We start from the raw sequence: 15579 nt of genomic DNA, 5'->3' as shown, positions 1-15579 counted from the left end.
GGCCCATACACAGACTCACTCAGTCCCAGGCAATCACCTTGGGCTCCAGCTGAGGTACAGTGACTCGGGGGGCCTCAGAGACATATGGGGGCCAGATTGAGGATTGTGGCTTCAGAAGATGGGCTGAAGGACAGTCAGCATTTTCTTGGTTGAGGGACCCTCTTCCCATGCAGTTGGCAAGTGGGCGCCATCTTTCCTATTTGAGCCTGTTCCCACAGGCCAAATTTGAATCTGATTGGTCTGGTGGCTCTGCTGCTCTGCCCTATTGACTCAGCTGGGACCTTGCCCCACCCAACTCACATACCTCTGGAGGCACTCTCTCTGAGATCAGCCAGCCCATACTTCATTGTACTCTTGGAAAAAAATTGAAGTCTGGAAGGTCCCAGGCAGGTGGTGACTGGCCTCAGTGTGCTCTGAGACTTTTGCTGAGTAGCTCCAGGCTCAGCACTGGCATCAAACCAGAGTCTACATTAACCTGGTGACCATAACTCTTCCCACTCTAGTGACTCCCGGAGACCCTGCCTCACCCAACATGCATACTGAATGAGGCTTTATCAGCGGCTGAACCACAAGGGACACTCCTGGAGCACCTGGCTTAGATGACCAGGGAGATTTTGCCACTGGGCCCCACAAAACATCTACTACATAAGGCCACGCGCCAAGACTGGGTGACATAGCAGCCCTATTTAATACATAGAAACAAAGAGAGACAAACAAAATGAGGAAACAAAGAAATGTGTTCCAAATGCAAGAATAGGAGAAAACTCCAGAAAAATAACTTAATGAAATAGAGGCAAGCAACCTAACAGAGATAGAGTTCAAAACAATGGTTATAAGGATGCTCAAGGTACTTAGAGAGAACTTCAACAAAGAGATTGCAAGTATGAAAAAGGACACATAAACCATAAAAGAAACCAGTCAGAAGTGAAGAATATAATAACTGCAATGAAGAATAAACTAGAAGGAATAAACAGCAAACAACTTGAAGCACAGGATCAAATCAGCAATGTGGAAGACAAACTAGCAAAAAAGAAAAACCAATAGGAACAGCAAAAAGAAAAAAAAATTTAAAAAAATGAAGATAGTTTAAGAGACTTCTGGAACAATATCAAGCATAACAACATTCGCATCATGGGGATACCAGGAGGAGAAGAGAGAGAGCAAGGGACTGAGAATCTATTTGAAGAAATAATGATGGAAAACTTCCCTAACCTGGCAAAGGAAATAGACATACAAGCCCAGAAAGTGCAGAGAATCCCAAACATGATGAACCCAAAGAGGCCCATACCTAGACACGTTATAATTAAATGGAAAAGGTTAAAGACAAAAAAAGAATCCCAAAAGCGGCAAGAGAAAGGCAACTAGTAACTTATAAGGGAGCTTGCATAAGACTGTCTGATTTCTCAACAGAAATTTTGCGGTCCAAAAGGGATTGGAAGGAAAAATTCAAAGTGATAAAAAGCAAGGACCAAGATTATATATTAAAATTGAAGGACCGATAAAGAGCTTCCCAGACAAGAAAAAGCAAAAGGGGTTCATCGCCACCAAACCAGTATTACAAGGACTGTTAGAGGGACTTTTTCACATGGAATAAAGATCAAAATTATGAATAATAAAATGGTAATAGCTACATATCTATCAACACTTTCAATATAAATGCATTAAATGCTCCAATCAAAAAACATAGGGGGGCTGAATGGATAAGAAAACAAAACCCTTACATATGCTGCATACAAGAGAATCACTTCAGATTGAAAGACACACACAGACAGAAAATAAAGGGATAGAAAAAGATATTTCATGAAAACAGAAATGAAACAAACAAACAAAAAAGCTGGAGTAACAATACTTACACCAGACAAAATAAACTTTAAAACAAAGGCTATAAGAAGAGATAATGAAGGACTCGGTAATCCCACTTCAGGGTATTTATCTGAAGAAACCCAAAACGTTATTTCAAGGGCACATGTGCATCCATATGGTCATTGCAGCACTGTTTCCAATGGCCAAAATGTGGAGACAGCCTGGGTATCTGTCGATGGAAGAATGAATAAAGAGGAGGTGGTACATACATGCAATGAAATACTGCTTGGCCAGGGAAGGGAATGGGCTCTCACCATCTGTGGCAGCATCAATGGGTGTGGTGTTGAGCGGAGTATATCAGGCAGAGAAAGACAGATGCAGTGTGATTTCACTTATTGTGGAATAAGAACAAAATTAAACAAAACAGAAACAAACTCATAGATACAGAAAGAAATTTGGATGGTTGCCAGGTAGGAGGGGTGTTGGATGTGTGAGTGAAACTAGGGGAAGGGATTAAGAAGAACAAATTGGTTGTTACAAAACAGTTATGGGGATGCAGGGTATAGCATAAGGAATATAGTTAATAATATTGTAATAATTACGTATGGTGTCAGAGGGATACTAGATTTGTTGGGGTGATAGATGGGGGGTGGTTGGAGGCACAGTGAAAAAAGTGAAGGGATTAAAAAGTACAAATTGGTAATTACAAAATAGTTAATTGGACGTAAAGTAAATCATAGGGAATATAGTCAATGATATCGTAATAACTATATATAGTACTAGATGGGTACTAGACTAGTCAGGGGTTATACTTCTTAAATTATACAAATGTCTAACCACTATGCTGTACACTTGAAATTAATATAAAATAATATTGAATGTCAACTGTAATTGATAAATTTCAAAGGGTGGAAGTTATTGATTATATTCCCCAAACTGTGTTTCATATCCCCGTGTCAATATTGTGGCTACAAATCTGTGCTTTCTAATCCCCCCATCTTCTCCCTCATCTCCACCTCCCCTCCCATCTAGCAATCATCAGTTTTTTCTCTATATCTCAGACTATTTCTGTTTAGTTTCCTTGTTTATTCTGTAAGTGAGATCACCACACGTAAGTGAGATCATACGGTATTTGTCTTCCTCTGTCTGACTTATTTCACTTAGCATAATGTTCTCTAGGTCCATCCATATCATTGCAAATGGTAAGATTTCATTCTTCTTTATTTCATTCTTCTTTAATACTCCATTGTATAAATGTACCACAGTTTCTTAATCCAGTCACCTATCGATGGGCATTTCAGTTGTTTCCATGTCTTGGCTACTGTGAGTAGTGCTGCAATAAACATAGGGATGTGTATATTTAATGACATTGTGAAGATTGTGTAGGGTGTCAGATGGGCACTTGTCTTATTAGGGAGACCACTTCACAGTTGATGTAGATGCCTGACCACTGTGCTGTACACGTGATGCTGAAGCTGAACAATATTGAGTGTCATATATATATATACATATATATATATATATATATATATATATATATATATATATATAGTCACGGGATATGGAGCACAGCATAGGGAATAGAGTCAATAGAATTGTAACAGCTATATATGATGTCAGATGGGTAGTAGATTGGGGAGGGGGTTTATCACTTTGTGAGGGGTGTAAATGTATAACTATTACATGGTTTTGTACACCTGAAACTAATAGAAACTTAAAATTAAAATAAAATAAAAGGGGGGAAAGGGGAAGGGTAATAAGATGTCCAAATTTCCAGGCATAAAACAAATAAGTCATGGGATGTAATATACAGCATAGGGAATATAGTCAATAATATTGTGATAGCGTGGTGTGGTATAAATGGTTGCTGCACTTATCATGGTATCCACTTCTTTAGGTATATGAATGTTGAACAAATACGGTGCACCCCTGAAACTAATATAATATTGTCTGTTAGTTATATTTTTAATAAAAATCTCTTAAAAATGAAATAAGAACAAAAAAATAAGTGTTCATCTTTGAAGAGATTATAATTCTATACATAACACTGAACTGGATAAAGATTTACAGAACTCAAAGGAAAAATTGGATTAAAAAAACTGCTAATAAAAAGATCACGATCAAGAATTAATAACATGGGACTAAATAAACTAATAAGGATGATTTTAATTTTTATAACTTTTTATATAAAATATTACTGGGTTTTGATCCTTGCTTTTTCAGGTACAAGAACAATTTTTCTCCTGAGCCACTTATGACCTATAGCAATTTGGTAAATTATACCTTTGTGCACAAAATTAAAACATTTATCTTTTCCTTTCTCCTTTGTCCCTTCAAAATTCAGATTTTCATAACTAATCCTTGCATGACTGAATTTAAAGGTATTGACTCTTGAAATCATGTTTGCTAATTTAAAGAAAGCTCTTCTACCTAACTGGACTATTCAACAAACAGAAAATTTGGAATTTTAAAATTAGTAAGGAATAAAGCAGACAACATCTGTTGTGGATAACTACCCCAAGATTTTGGATCAGAGCTGTATAATCTACACCTTTGTTTTTTCCTATCTTTCCTTACTTTAGTTCATTCCTATCTCACAAAAAAATCTGAGTCCAAGACCTCACTATAATAATTATTGTTTCCTTTTCCCCTTAATTTCTGTCTGGGAAGAATATTTAATATTAGACATCATATGTAAACCTACTTCACAGGTCAAAATATACAACGTGTTACATACATAGTCAATGATGTTTAATGCCTGACAATGTCAGCCCTAATAAAGGGACCAGATTTGGAAGAATACATTTTCCTTTGGTAGTTATTGCAATAGCCAAACAGGAAAAATCTTTAAATTCCCTTACATGAGTTATATTAGAAAATAGGATTGCTCTTGACCATATCTTAATTAAGCAAGGTGGGGTTGTTGTTAATACATCTTGGTGTACTTGGATAAAGCACCTCTGGTAAAACAGAAATAGAACTAGATAAAATCTGGGCACGAACTAAATAATTAAATAAAGTGCCCACTGACATCTCATGCTTCTTTAATATCTTCAGCTGACTGCCCTTAGGTATTGTCTCCTGGTTTAGACACATTCTTCAAAGTGAGTTTAGAATTTTATTTTTTATTATAGAAAATTTTGCTGTTATAAATGTTTATTTATTTTTATAGCTCAATATTATAAAGACACCACTCTGATAATGGTTGTTCAATATTTTGAGATGATCACTAAAACCTATAATACATCATATGAGAAACTTCAAAAAACTACAGATGATATTTGTCTTTAAAGAAACATGATGGTAAAGACGTCTTCTGTTCTAACACTGTTGTTGCTCAAATATGGCCTATGTCTCCTAAGAAAACCACTTGTCCTTCTACGTGGGTGGTGACATACCAGAAACAAGCTTGTCTGGTGACGTGGGACCAACAATGGGAAAACATACTGCAAATGACCCATCCTGACAATGGAAAACCAATGATGCTTTTAATAACTAGTCAGTGCTGCTTTCTGATAATTGAATCAGTAATCAACAAGCTCCCCAAGACAAAAGTCCTGGACAAGGTGGCTTCACAGGTGAATTTCACCAAACATTCAAAAAAGAATAAACACCTATTCTCTTCAAACTATTTGAAAAAATCCAAGACAAGGGAATGCTCCAAGATCATTTTACAAGTTCACCATTACCCTGATTTTGAAACCAGGCAAAGACATTATAAAAAAAACCCCAAAACTATAGGCCGATATCCCTAATGAACATAGAAGCAAAAATCCTCAACAAAATATTAGCAAACTGAATTCAGCAATATATTAAAAAAGATCCTACACCAGGCAGGATCAAGTGGGATTCATTCCTGGTATGCAAGGTGGGCCCAAAATCTGCAAATCAATTAACATGATACACAACATAAACAAAATGAAAAATAATGTGGTCATATCAACAGATGTAGAAAAAGCATTTGACAAATCCAGTATCCCTTTATGATAAAAACTTTCAAAGTGGGAATAGAGGGAACATACCTCAACATAACAAAGGTCATATATGACAAACCCACAGCTAATATCATACTCAATGGGGAAAAGCTAAAAGCATTCCCCTTAAGATCAGGAAAAAGACAGAATGCCCACATTCACCACTTTTATTCAACATACTATTGGAAGTCGTAGCCACAGCAATCAGACAAATAAAAGGCATCCAAACGGGAAAGGAAGAAGTAAAATTTTCATTATTTGCAAATGTCATGATGCTATATATAGAGAACCTAAGTTTCCACCAAAAAATTATTAAAACTGATAAATGTATTTAGTAAAATAGCAGGACACAAAATTAATATTCAGAAGTCAGTTGCATTTTTATACACCATTAATGCACTATCAGATAAATAAATTAAGAAGAAATCCCATTTACAATTGCATCAAAAAACACTTAGGGATAAATTTAACTAAAGTAGTGAAAGACCTGTGAAAGACTCAGAAAATTATAAGACATTGAAAACAGAAATTCAAGAAGATACAAATAAATGGAAACATATACCATGCTCATGGATAGGAAGAATTTATATAGTTAAAATGTTCATACTCCCCAAAGCAATCTACAAATTCAGTGCAATCCCTATCCAAATACCAATGCATTTTTCACAAAACTAGAACAATTAATCCTAAAATTTATATGGAACCATAAAAGACCCCGAATAGCCATGGACATCCTGAGAATGAAGAACAAAGATAGAGGTATCATGCTACCTGATAGCAAATTATACTATAAGGCTATAGTAATCAAACAGCATGGTATTGGCATCAAACCAGACACATAGATCAATGGAACAGAATAGAGAGCTCAGAAATAAATCCATGCCTGTATGCTCATTTAATCTACGACAATGGAAGCAAGAATTTACGTTGGGGTAAGGACAATCTATTTAATAAATGGTGCTGGAAAAACATGGACAGACACGTGCAAAAAAATGAAATGTCATGGCATGTAAAGTACAGCATAGGAAATATAGTCAATGTTATTGTAATAGCTATGTACAGTGTCAGATGGATAGTAGACTTGTTTGGGTTATCACTTTGTGAGGTGTGTAAATGTCGAATTATGTTTTTTTTGCACACCTGAATCTAATAAAAAAAATCAGTCACATTCCTATACAGTAACAATGAGATACACAAATCAAAATTAAAAACACAGTATTAGAATCACTCCAAAGGAAGTAAAATACTGGTATAGCATCTGTATGCCGAACATTATTCAACTCTGAAGAAAGAAATCAAAGACAAATAAATAAGGAGACATACAGTGCTCATGGGAAGATGCAACATAGTGAATGTATCAATTCTGCACAAATTAATATGTAGTTTAATGGAAATTTCTATCAAACTTGCATCAAGAATTTTTGTAGGCATACGTGTAGTCTTTCTTATTCTAAAATTTATATGGACAGTCCCTAAAATAACTTAAACAGTCTTGAAAATAAATAAAATGGGAGGAATCTCTCTACCAGATATTAAGTTTTAATATATAGCTATAGAAATCAAGACAGTGTGGTTTTGGCAGAAGGGAAGACACATAGATCAATGAAACACATTAAAAGACCCAAAAGTAGACATACACAAAATCCTCAACCGATTTTTGGCAAAGGTTCAAAACCAATTTAATGGAAAAATGATAGCCTTTTCAATAAATAATGCTGGATAAATTGAATATCCATAGGTAAAAACAACAAAATAAATAAATAAATAAAAAGGACCAAAAAAAAAGAAGGAGAAAAAATAAGAATGAAAAAAGTTATCTTCAACCTAAATCTCCCACCTTTTACTAAATATTACTCAAGACAGACCAAATACTTAAATGGAAAATGTGAAACTATAAATCTTTTGAGAAAAAAAAATAAGGGAAAATCTTTGGGATTTATGGATAGACAAAGAATTCTTAGACTTCATATCAAGAGTACTATTCATAAAAGGGAAAAAAATAAATTGTACATTATTAAAATTAAAAATAAACACTTCTGCTCTATTAAGCCCTATTAAAAGGATGAAAAGACTAAACAGAATGGGAGAAATAATTTGCAAACCAGATATTCAACAAAGGATTACCACCTAGAATATATAACAAACTCTCAAAATTGAACTGTAAAAAAAAATGACAACAAAAAATCCAATTGAAACATGAGCAAAATATAGAAACAGATATTAAGAGGATATATAGATGGAAATAAACACATGAGAAATTTTAGAAATTGAGGACAGACTGGTAGTTAAAGGAAGTGGGGCAGGGAAGGGGTGTGTGTGTGTTTATAAAGAGATAACACAGTTGATTCTTGCAGTGTTAGAATATTTTGTTTCTTCATTGTGGTCATGGATATACAAACCCCTACAGGTGATAACATTTTGCAGAGCTTAATACACACGCATGCACATAAATTAGTAGAAGTAAAACTGGGGAAATCTGAATAAGACAGGAGGATTGTATCAGTGTTGGTGTTCTGGTTTGATATTTTTCTATAGTTTTGCAAAATGTTACTATTGGAAAGATGGGGCAAAGTGTACAGGGGGATCTCTATGTATTATATCTTATAGATGCATGTGAATATAGATTTATCTCAAACATTTCAATTAAAAGACAAAACACAATATGCTGGGGAGTCCCAGTCTAGTTGCCTCTGGCAATACTTATGTTTCTTCCACTGACATGAGCTAAAGATCAAAATCATGTCCAGATCCAGTCTAAAAGGTGGTTTAGTGGTTTAGTAGATAACAGGTGGGATTTTTATGAGAGAATAGAATACATACATACACATGCATGTTTCTGTATAACCTGTGAATGAGTGTGTGTGTGTGTGTGTGTGTGTGTGTGTGTGTGTATCAAATATTCAGGCACTGGGTCATAACTGGGTCACAATGAAAACATATTTCTAAGGGTGTGCTTAAAAATTTTGCAAGTCACTAATGCAGCTTTGGTTTCCAGCCTAATAATTCCCATGTCCCAGCCGCTGGCTTCATCTTCATCGGGCATCACCCATGCACATAGTCCTCGAGTTAAAGACCTCCATCATGGGGAGGTTTGGAGTAGTTAGAGGGAAGGCATCACCGCAGTCTTCCAGTCTTCCCCTCTCAACCCAGTAAGGGTCCTGGTGCCAAGCTGGACAGGAGAGATGACAGTGCTGTGCAGGAAACTGTGATGGTCTGTGCGGAAGGCGTGCAGCTGAGGGAGGATTTGGGAGCCCAGCGAGGAGAGGTGCATTGAGAATACCCAGCACACTTCAAGTCCCCTGACCTTCTCAGGGGCACCCGCACAGATGTGATGTCTTTATGGCTAGCAGGCAGGAAAGAGGACTATAACCCTTCAGGTCTGCCTCTCGCCAGTGCTGCCACCAGTGACCAGAGCTCCTGCAACTCCTTCCCACTCAGCACAGTTATAATCCAGTGGGTCAGCTGCTTTCCAGGGACCTGCAGAGAGGTATGAGGTGTGATCAAACTATACGGTGAATGTTTTAAAAAAATCATTACAGTAAAAGACACATTGCCATTAATCCCTCTAAATAAATACTTCCCTTGCTTCAAACACACGTATCCCATGTTCTTGCCACTTTCGGAAGCAGTTCTGGAAGTCCTCTTTCATGAGTGTCTTTAGTTGTGCCATAGTGGCTGCTTCAATATCTTGAATCATTTTGACTTTGGTGAAGAGCCAGAAGTTGCATGGTACCAGATCCCATGAATGAGGTGGATGAGGCCACACCTTGATGTCTTTATTTGACAGAAATTTCCGTGCCAGAAGCATTGTGTGACACAGAGCATTGTCATGATGGGAGGATGAAGTAAAGACACTCACGAAAGAGGACTTCCAGAACTGCTTCAGAAAGTAGCAAGAACGATGGGATAAGTGTGTTTGAAATGAGGGAGAGTATTTTGAGGGGGATTAATGGCAGTGTGTCTCTTATTGTAACAAATTTTTTTCATTTAAACATTCATCATATTTTTCCATCACACCTGTAGAGAAATGGCAGCAAGAGGCAGGGACTGAGTGGGGGGGGGGGGTGGCGGGGAGGGGGCACTCACCTCAGCTCTGTGTCCTTGCCCCAGCCCTGCAGTGTCCTTTCTGACCTAGAAACTACTAAAAAAGTGATGTACTCCCTTCTTGTACACTCTGTGACCTGTAGTAAAGCAGTCTTGACCTTGGAATGGTTGGCCAGCTCTGTCTCAGAATAGACCCCACTGTGTCATGTCCCATGTCCACACATATGGTTTATTCTGGGCCAGGGATGGTCAGCAAATTTTCTGGGTTCCCAGAAGTAGAAATCAGGACAGTTTCACTCTTCTGGAATGTAACTAGGAGATGAAAGATGGGAAGGTGGACAGGATGCTGCTGGAGGACATAGCTACAAGATAGACAGACACTGGCGGTGTTCCAATGTTCTGCACCCAACTGACTCCCAGCCCCAGGCCCACCTTTCTGTACTCTGCCACCAGGCCGACCCTAGCTATATTTTTAATACTAAAAAGAATAAAGCTTTATCTTCACATTTGTTTATTCATAGGACATATCAATGAAGAGTGCTGTACCCAACAATAATAAACTATCATGTTGCAAGTGACATTCTGTAGAAGTGAAAAATAAGGCTGCAACAAAAGAAACTAGATAACTATATTAGCACAAACAGCCTACTCTCAACATTAAAATTAAATGCAGACCAAATGCTTTTAGAAGTTTTTATGCCTGGATGGTAATTACAATCTGCGCACACCAAAGAGAAAAGGAATAATGATAATACAGAATACAGTATTTTTTAATGATTACAGCACATTTAATGTCTTCAGCCATCCTCTGGATTCTCAGATCAGAATTGGCAACTGAAATTTCACATCCACCGGGGCTTGCTTGGCTGAGGTCACCATTTTAGCGAGTTTTACAACCATTTTAGCAGCTTCATCCAACTCATCACAAGCAAACTGTTTAAGTCCACTGTCCATTATCAGTACCTTAGCATCATCAACTCATAACTGTACCATAGCATGTATTTTAATTTCCAAATTCTTTGCTTACTGCCTTGACTATACCCTATGCATTAATGTCACACTCCATGATTCCTCCAAAATCATTGACCAGAATGCCCAGTACTTTTTATCTGAAGTGATAAGCTTAAATCAGAGGTGTCAAAACTGCAGCCTGCGGGCCAACTGCAGTCCAGATTCCATTGTTAATTGGCCCACAGCAAATTCGAAAAATATATTTAGTTTATTTAAATAAACCAGGTGAGGCAATATGTACTTCACCTTGAGTGAGTGGCCCGGTTGTTTGTGTATTTTACCACATATGGCCCTTGGTAAAAAATGTTGAAAAAAGTTTGGACACCCCTTGCTTAAATGCTGCTGTTAATGGATGGCCTGTGACACCACCACCAATATCAACAAAGCTGGCCGGAGTCTCTCCGAGAAGTTCTGTTTATACCCACTGTGGCCATAGCTGAACAGCACCATTCACTAGGCAGCCTGTACTCCCATCGAGGCCAGTGTAGTTGAGTTCTGTCTTAGCTGCATCCATCCTGCTCATCTTCCTGGGTCCAGTCCTGCAGGTCAAAGATTTTCTTCTGGTGATACAAATAAGCTGAATTAGAATCAAAACTGATTTTTGCATCCATACACAGCACAGCTCCATCTGAATCCCCTATCATTGGATTTATTTCTACCATGGTTGCATCATGTTTCAGAAAAAGGTGGTAAAGCTTTTCCACATTAGATGGAAAACCCATCTTCTGTGCAAGCCAGACAGCATGTTCCTTTTCCATGCATTCTGCAGTATCAATAGATTCTTCAACTGAGGCCTCAGGAGTCTCCTCAGTAACAGCTTCAGTGTTGGCACCACCTTGAGAACTTCCTGTTAACACAGGACCTTGAAATGAGATCTCCATTGTTGTTGCAAAGTAGTATTCTCTCCTGGGATGTCTTCATTCACAAACCAATTGATTGCAAATTCTGCCCTTTTCTGCTGTTTTCTTGGTAAACAAGTCTTTCCCAATCATTTGTGAGGAAAACAGCTTTTGCTTCTTCTGGAGAGAAAACTATCTTCATTCCTCCTTTCAAAGTCTCCTTTCCTTTACCACCAGCTAAAATCTGTGCCTTTATCACATCTTTTAAATCTAATTTTTTGGCAATTGTGTAAGCTTCATCTAGTGACTTAGCCACATGTCCTTTGGGAATGGCAACTCCAGCTTCTTGCAACAATTACGTCCTCGTATATTTGTGTAGAGAGAGATGCCTTTGTTGTTGCTGCTGTACTTGGAGTCCATGGTCATTAAACAACCCAGAACATCATTTTATGAGCTGCGCTGAGCTTCAGAAAGTTCTGGTTGGTTGTCAAAGTTCACAAGGTCAATTGGAGTCAGAAGCACAACCAGGACGCAGGTCACCTAGGTCTCAGACAGAAAGAAAAGAAAGCTAAGTAGAAATCTTCAGGGCAGCTGCATGATGGCAAAAGGAGCCCCGTGCTTCTTTATCTTCTTGTTGTTTTCTATCGTTTCTGTTATGTCAACTGTACAATTGGCACAATGTAGCTATTGCAGCTCCAGACACCTCAGCCACAGTCCAGGCAGGATAAAAGGGGAAATGATGCATATCAGATGAGGGAGTCCCTTTTAATCAGGAAAAAAAAGGTTTTTTTGTCTGGGACCTCCACCAGCAGGAAAAATATTACTCATATCTCATTGGTAAGAATAGTTACATAGGAGAAAATAATAGAAATTAGATAGGCAACTAGCAATAAGGAGTTTTAGAACTCAACAAAATAATTCTAAATTTTATCTATCAACAAAGAATGGGGAAAATAACAAAAAGTAGAATATTCAGAGGGAACAAGTCCTGCCAGATAACAAACATAGCTAGAAACTGAAATAATTAAAGCATTTTGGTGTTGATGGAGGGGAAATCATCAACTCATTAGAACAGAATAGAAATTATGAAAATAACTCAAGTATATATAAGACTAATTAATTCATGAGAATGTTGACATTCAAATAAATTAGGTACTGATCATCTGAGAAGATAAATTAGGTTAGCTCTCACCCTTGTGCCGCACATTGAACAAATTACAGAGGAACTAAATAATTAGATGTAAAAGGGAAACTATAGAACTACTTGATACACACATATAGATAACTATGTATATAATATTGGAGTGAGGGATACATTTTTAAACATGATAAAAAAGACAAAACCATAAAGAAGAAAATGATAGATTCAACTTTATTGATAGTAAACATTTCTGAGTAGTGAAAACACCAAATTATTTTTAAAAAAAGACAAACATCATTTAGGGAAATATTGGCTATATTCATCAGATTGTTACCATCTTTCTATTTTTTTATAATTAAAGTTTATTAGGGTAACAATTGTTAGTAAAATTACATAGATTTCAGGTGTACAATTCTGTATTACATCCTCTATAAATCCCATTGTGTGTTCACCACCCAGAGTCAGTTCTCCTTCCATCACCATATATTTGATCCCCCTTTACCCTCATTTCCCACCCCCTTTCCCCCTTACCCTCTGGTAACCACTAAACTATTGTCTGTGTCTATGAGTTTTTGTTTCTCATTTGTTACTATCTTTCAATGAGTATAGTTTTTACAAATCAATAAAAAAAGACAAGAAGCAAGTTCTTAGTTTATAAAAGAGCAAATTTAAATGTGCAATGGAAAAGAACAAAAAACTTAAACTCCCTAATAGTCAAGGGAATGCTAATTAAAGCAACAATCAATTGATATTTTTTCACCACAAATTCATACATACTTTCTAAATCAGCAATTTTGGAGTTGTATATGCTAGGCCTCTTTTATTTTCTCTTATCGTCTGTATTTTCAGACTTCCTATAATGTGAAATATGACTGGTTTAATAAACAAATTATTTTAAGCAACATAAAAGTTGCCACATAACTACATGGTTCATCCTCAGGGAAGTGTGGATCAGCCCTACTGCCAGAACATGACTTCCTGTCCCTCCAGCACTTTTCACTGCACACCTGTGATGTGCATGGTGCCCCGAGAAACGTCTGTGTGTGACACATGGATGCTCATCAGGGCATTTCAGTGACAGCACTGAGTTCGGACATCGGTGCTACCAGAAACTTTTCCCTCAGCTGCAGCAGTCAGCGTGGCCCCACCCCACTGAGCAGGTGGCACTTCAGAGCTCATCTTGCCCACTGACAGCAAAGCTCTTCTATATACTCCCTTTCTTGATTACTCAGTGCCCTTCTTCCTTCAAGGTGTGACACTCAAACCTCTCCTCCTCCACAAAGCCTACCCAGGGATTCTCGTGTTGTAGGCCCAGGTGAGGACCCCACCTGTGTGTTCCCATAGCTCTCAGTTAGCAGGGGTGGGAGTGTGGGTATACCTTCTTCACATCTGTATTTTCAGATTCCAACACAATGGGCACATAGGCCACCCCAAAGTGACCCCAGGACTTCGCTGTGCTTTCTTCCCACAGACTGTAAGCAAGTGTGGCGCCTCACCACCCCCCCATGTCTGCAGAGAAGGGAGCGCCCTATAGCTTCATAGGGGCCCTTCTTCACATCTGTGTTTTCAGTGTCTAACACAGAGTAAGTGCTCAGTTTGCCAAAATGGAGGAGGGAGGAGGAAACACAGGGAGGTAGGGAAGATCAAAGCCAAGGCTGGTGCTAAAACAAAACAAAACACACAGATCAGATGAACTATGGGATCTCAGAGGAAGGAGAGGGGCTTCCAAGAGGATATGAAGCCCTAGCTGGATATATAAGAAGGATGGATTTGTAGGTTAGAGAGATGAGGCATTCATAGCATCAGGCCTGAGGATGAGGTGGGGAAGTGTCTATACCGGAAGCACTTAGCACAGAGGAGGGCCAGGAGGGCCTGAGCACATGAGCCTTGAGGACTGGCCCTGGCTGCCTGTCGGCTCAGCTTAAAGAGACACTGTCTTCATGATGCCAGCTCAGCAGGCACATGGGCAATTTCAAAGCAGCCCCAGGATGTGCTATGTTTTCTTCCAGAGCCTGTTAGGAAGCTTTCCCACCATCTTCAGAGCAGGGGCTCCCTATGGCCCCACAGGAACCAGCCCTGCAGAATTGAGACCTGTCAGCAGCCACAAAGGTGCCATCTCAATTAAGCTAACTGGGAGAGACGCTGGCATGGAAGTAACATAAAGGGAGTGAGTGTTTGTATGAATAGATGTATATTTATGGGTGCCTGCAGACACGACAGAGAACCACCCAACTCACCCAGTGGTGCACACAGCAAACATCTGCAGGGCCTCCCCGTGCAGACTCCAACACTGGGCCAGATGCTAGGGTGCAGAGTGGGTGCCTGGGCCCCACCCTGAAGACTGGTAGCTGCGCCCTCAAGCCAGACGAGAGCCCTGCCAAGGTCTTCAACTGGGTGGCAACATGGTCAGATTTAGGTTTTGTAAAGATCATTCTGGAAACCATGTATAGAGAGGATGAGGGTAGAAGTGTCCGTAGGAGCGGGCGGTGCTGGATGCGGAGGACGCCCACCGGCAGCACTGGCTGAGATGTGGACACGGCAGGCTGATGTTTGCACGGGGACGATGGGACATGGTCAGATAGATTGGGTGCAGAAAGGAGGGGTGCTTCCAGTTATGGCTCAGCTGCCTGGAACTCAGGAGGAGGCCCAGATCTGAGGGAGGTGGGTTGTCAAACCACAACCTTCTAATTGGCTTAGCGATGCCATGTTCCTGAGCAGACACAGTGCATTTGAGACCCCCTGCCATGTCAGAGGAAGCATGACCCTG

The 15579-nt window shown here is 38.9% G+C and overlaps 1 pseudogene; it reads right to left on the bottom strand.

Annotated features, from left to right (window-relative positions):
- Positions 1-10637: 10637 nt before the first annotated feature.
- On the bottom strand, positions 10638-13991 carry LOC109460513 (succinate--CoA ligase [ADP-forming] subunit beta, mitochondrial pseudogene; annotated as a pseudogene).
- Between the last annotated feature and the right edge of the window lie 1588 nt (positions 13992-15579).

Source organism: Rhinolophus sinicus, chromosome 17 (assembly GCF_057876585.1).
Source record: "Rhinolophus sinicus isolate RSI-liver-muscle chromosome 17, RSI-T2T, whole genome shotgun sequence".
Taxonomy (NCBI): Eukaryota; Metazoa; Chordata; class Mammalia; order Chiroptera; family Rhinolophidae; genus Rhinolophus; species Rhinolophus sinicus.
Note: the sequence above shows the minus strand (reverse complement) of the source record. Positions and strands in the feature narration are given on the sequence as shown.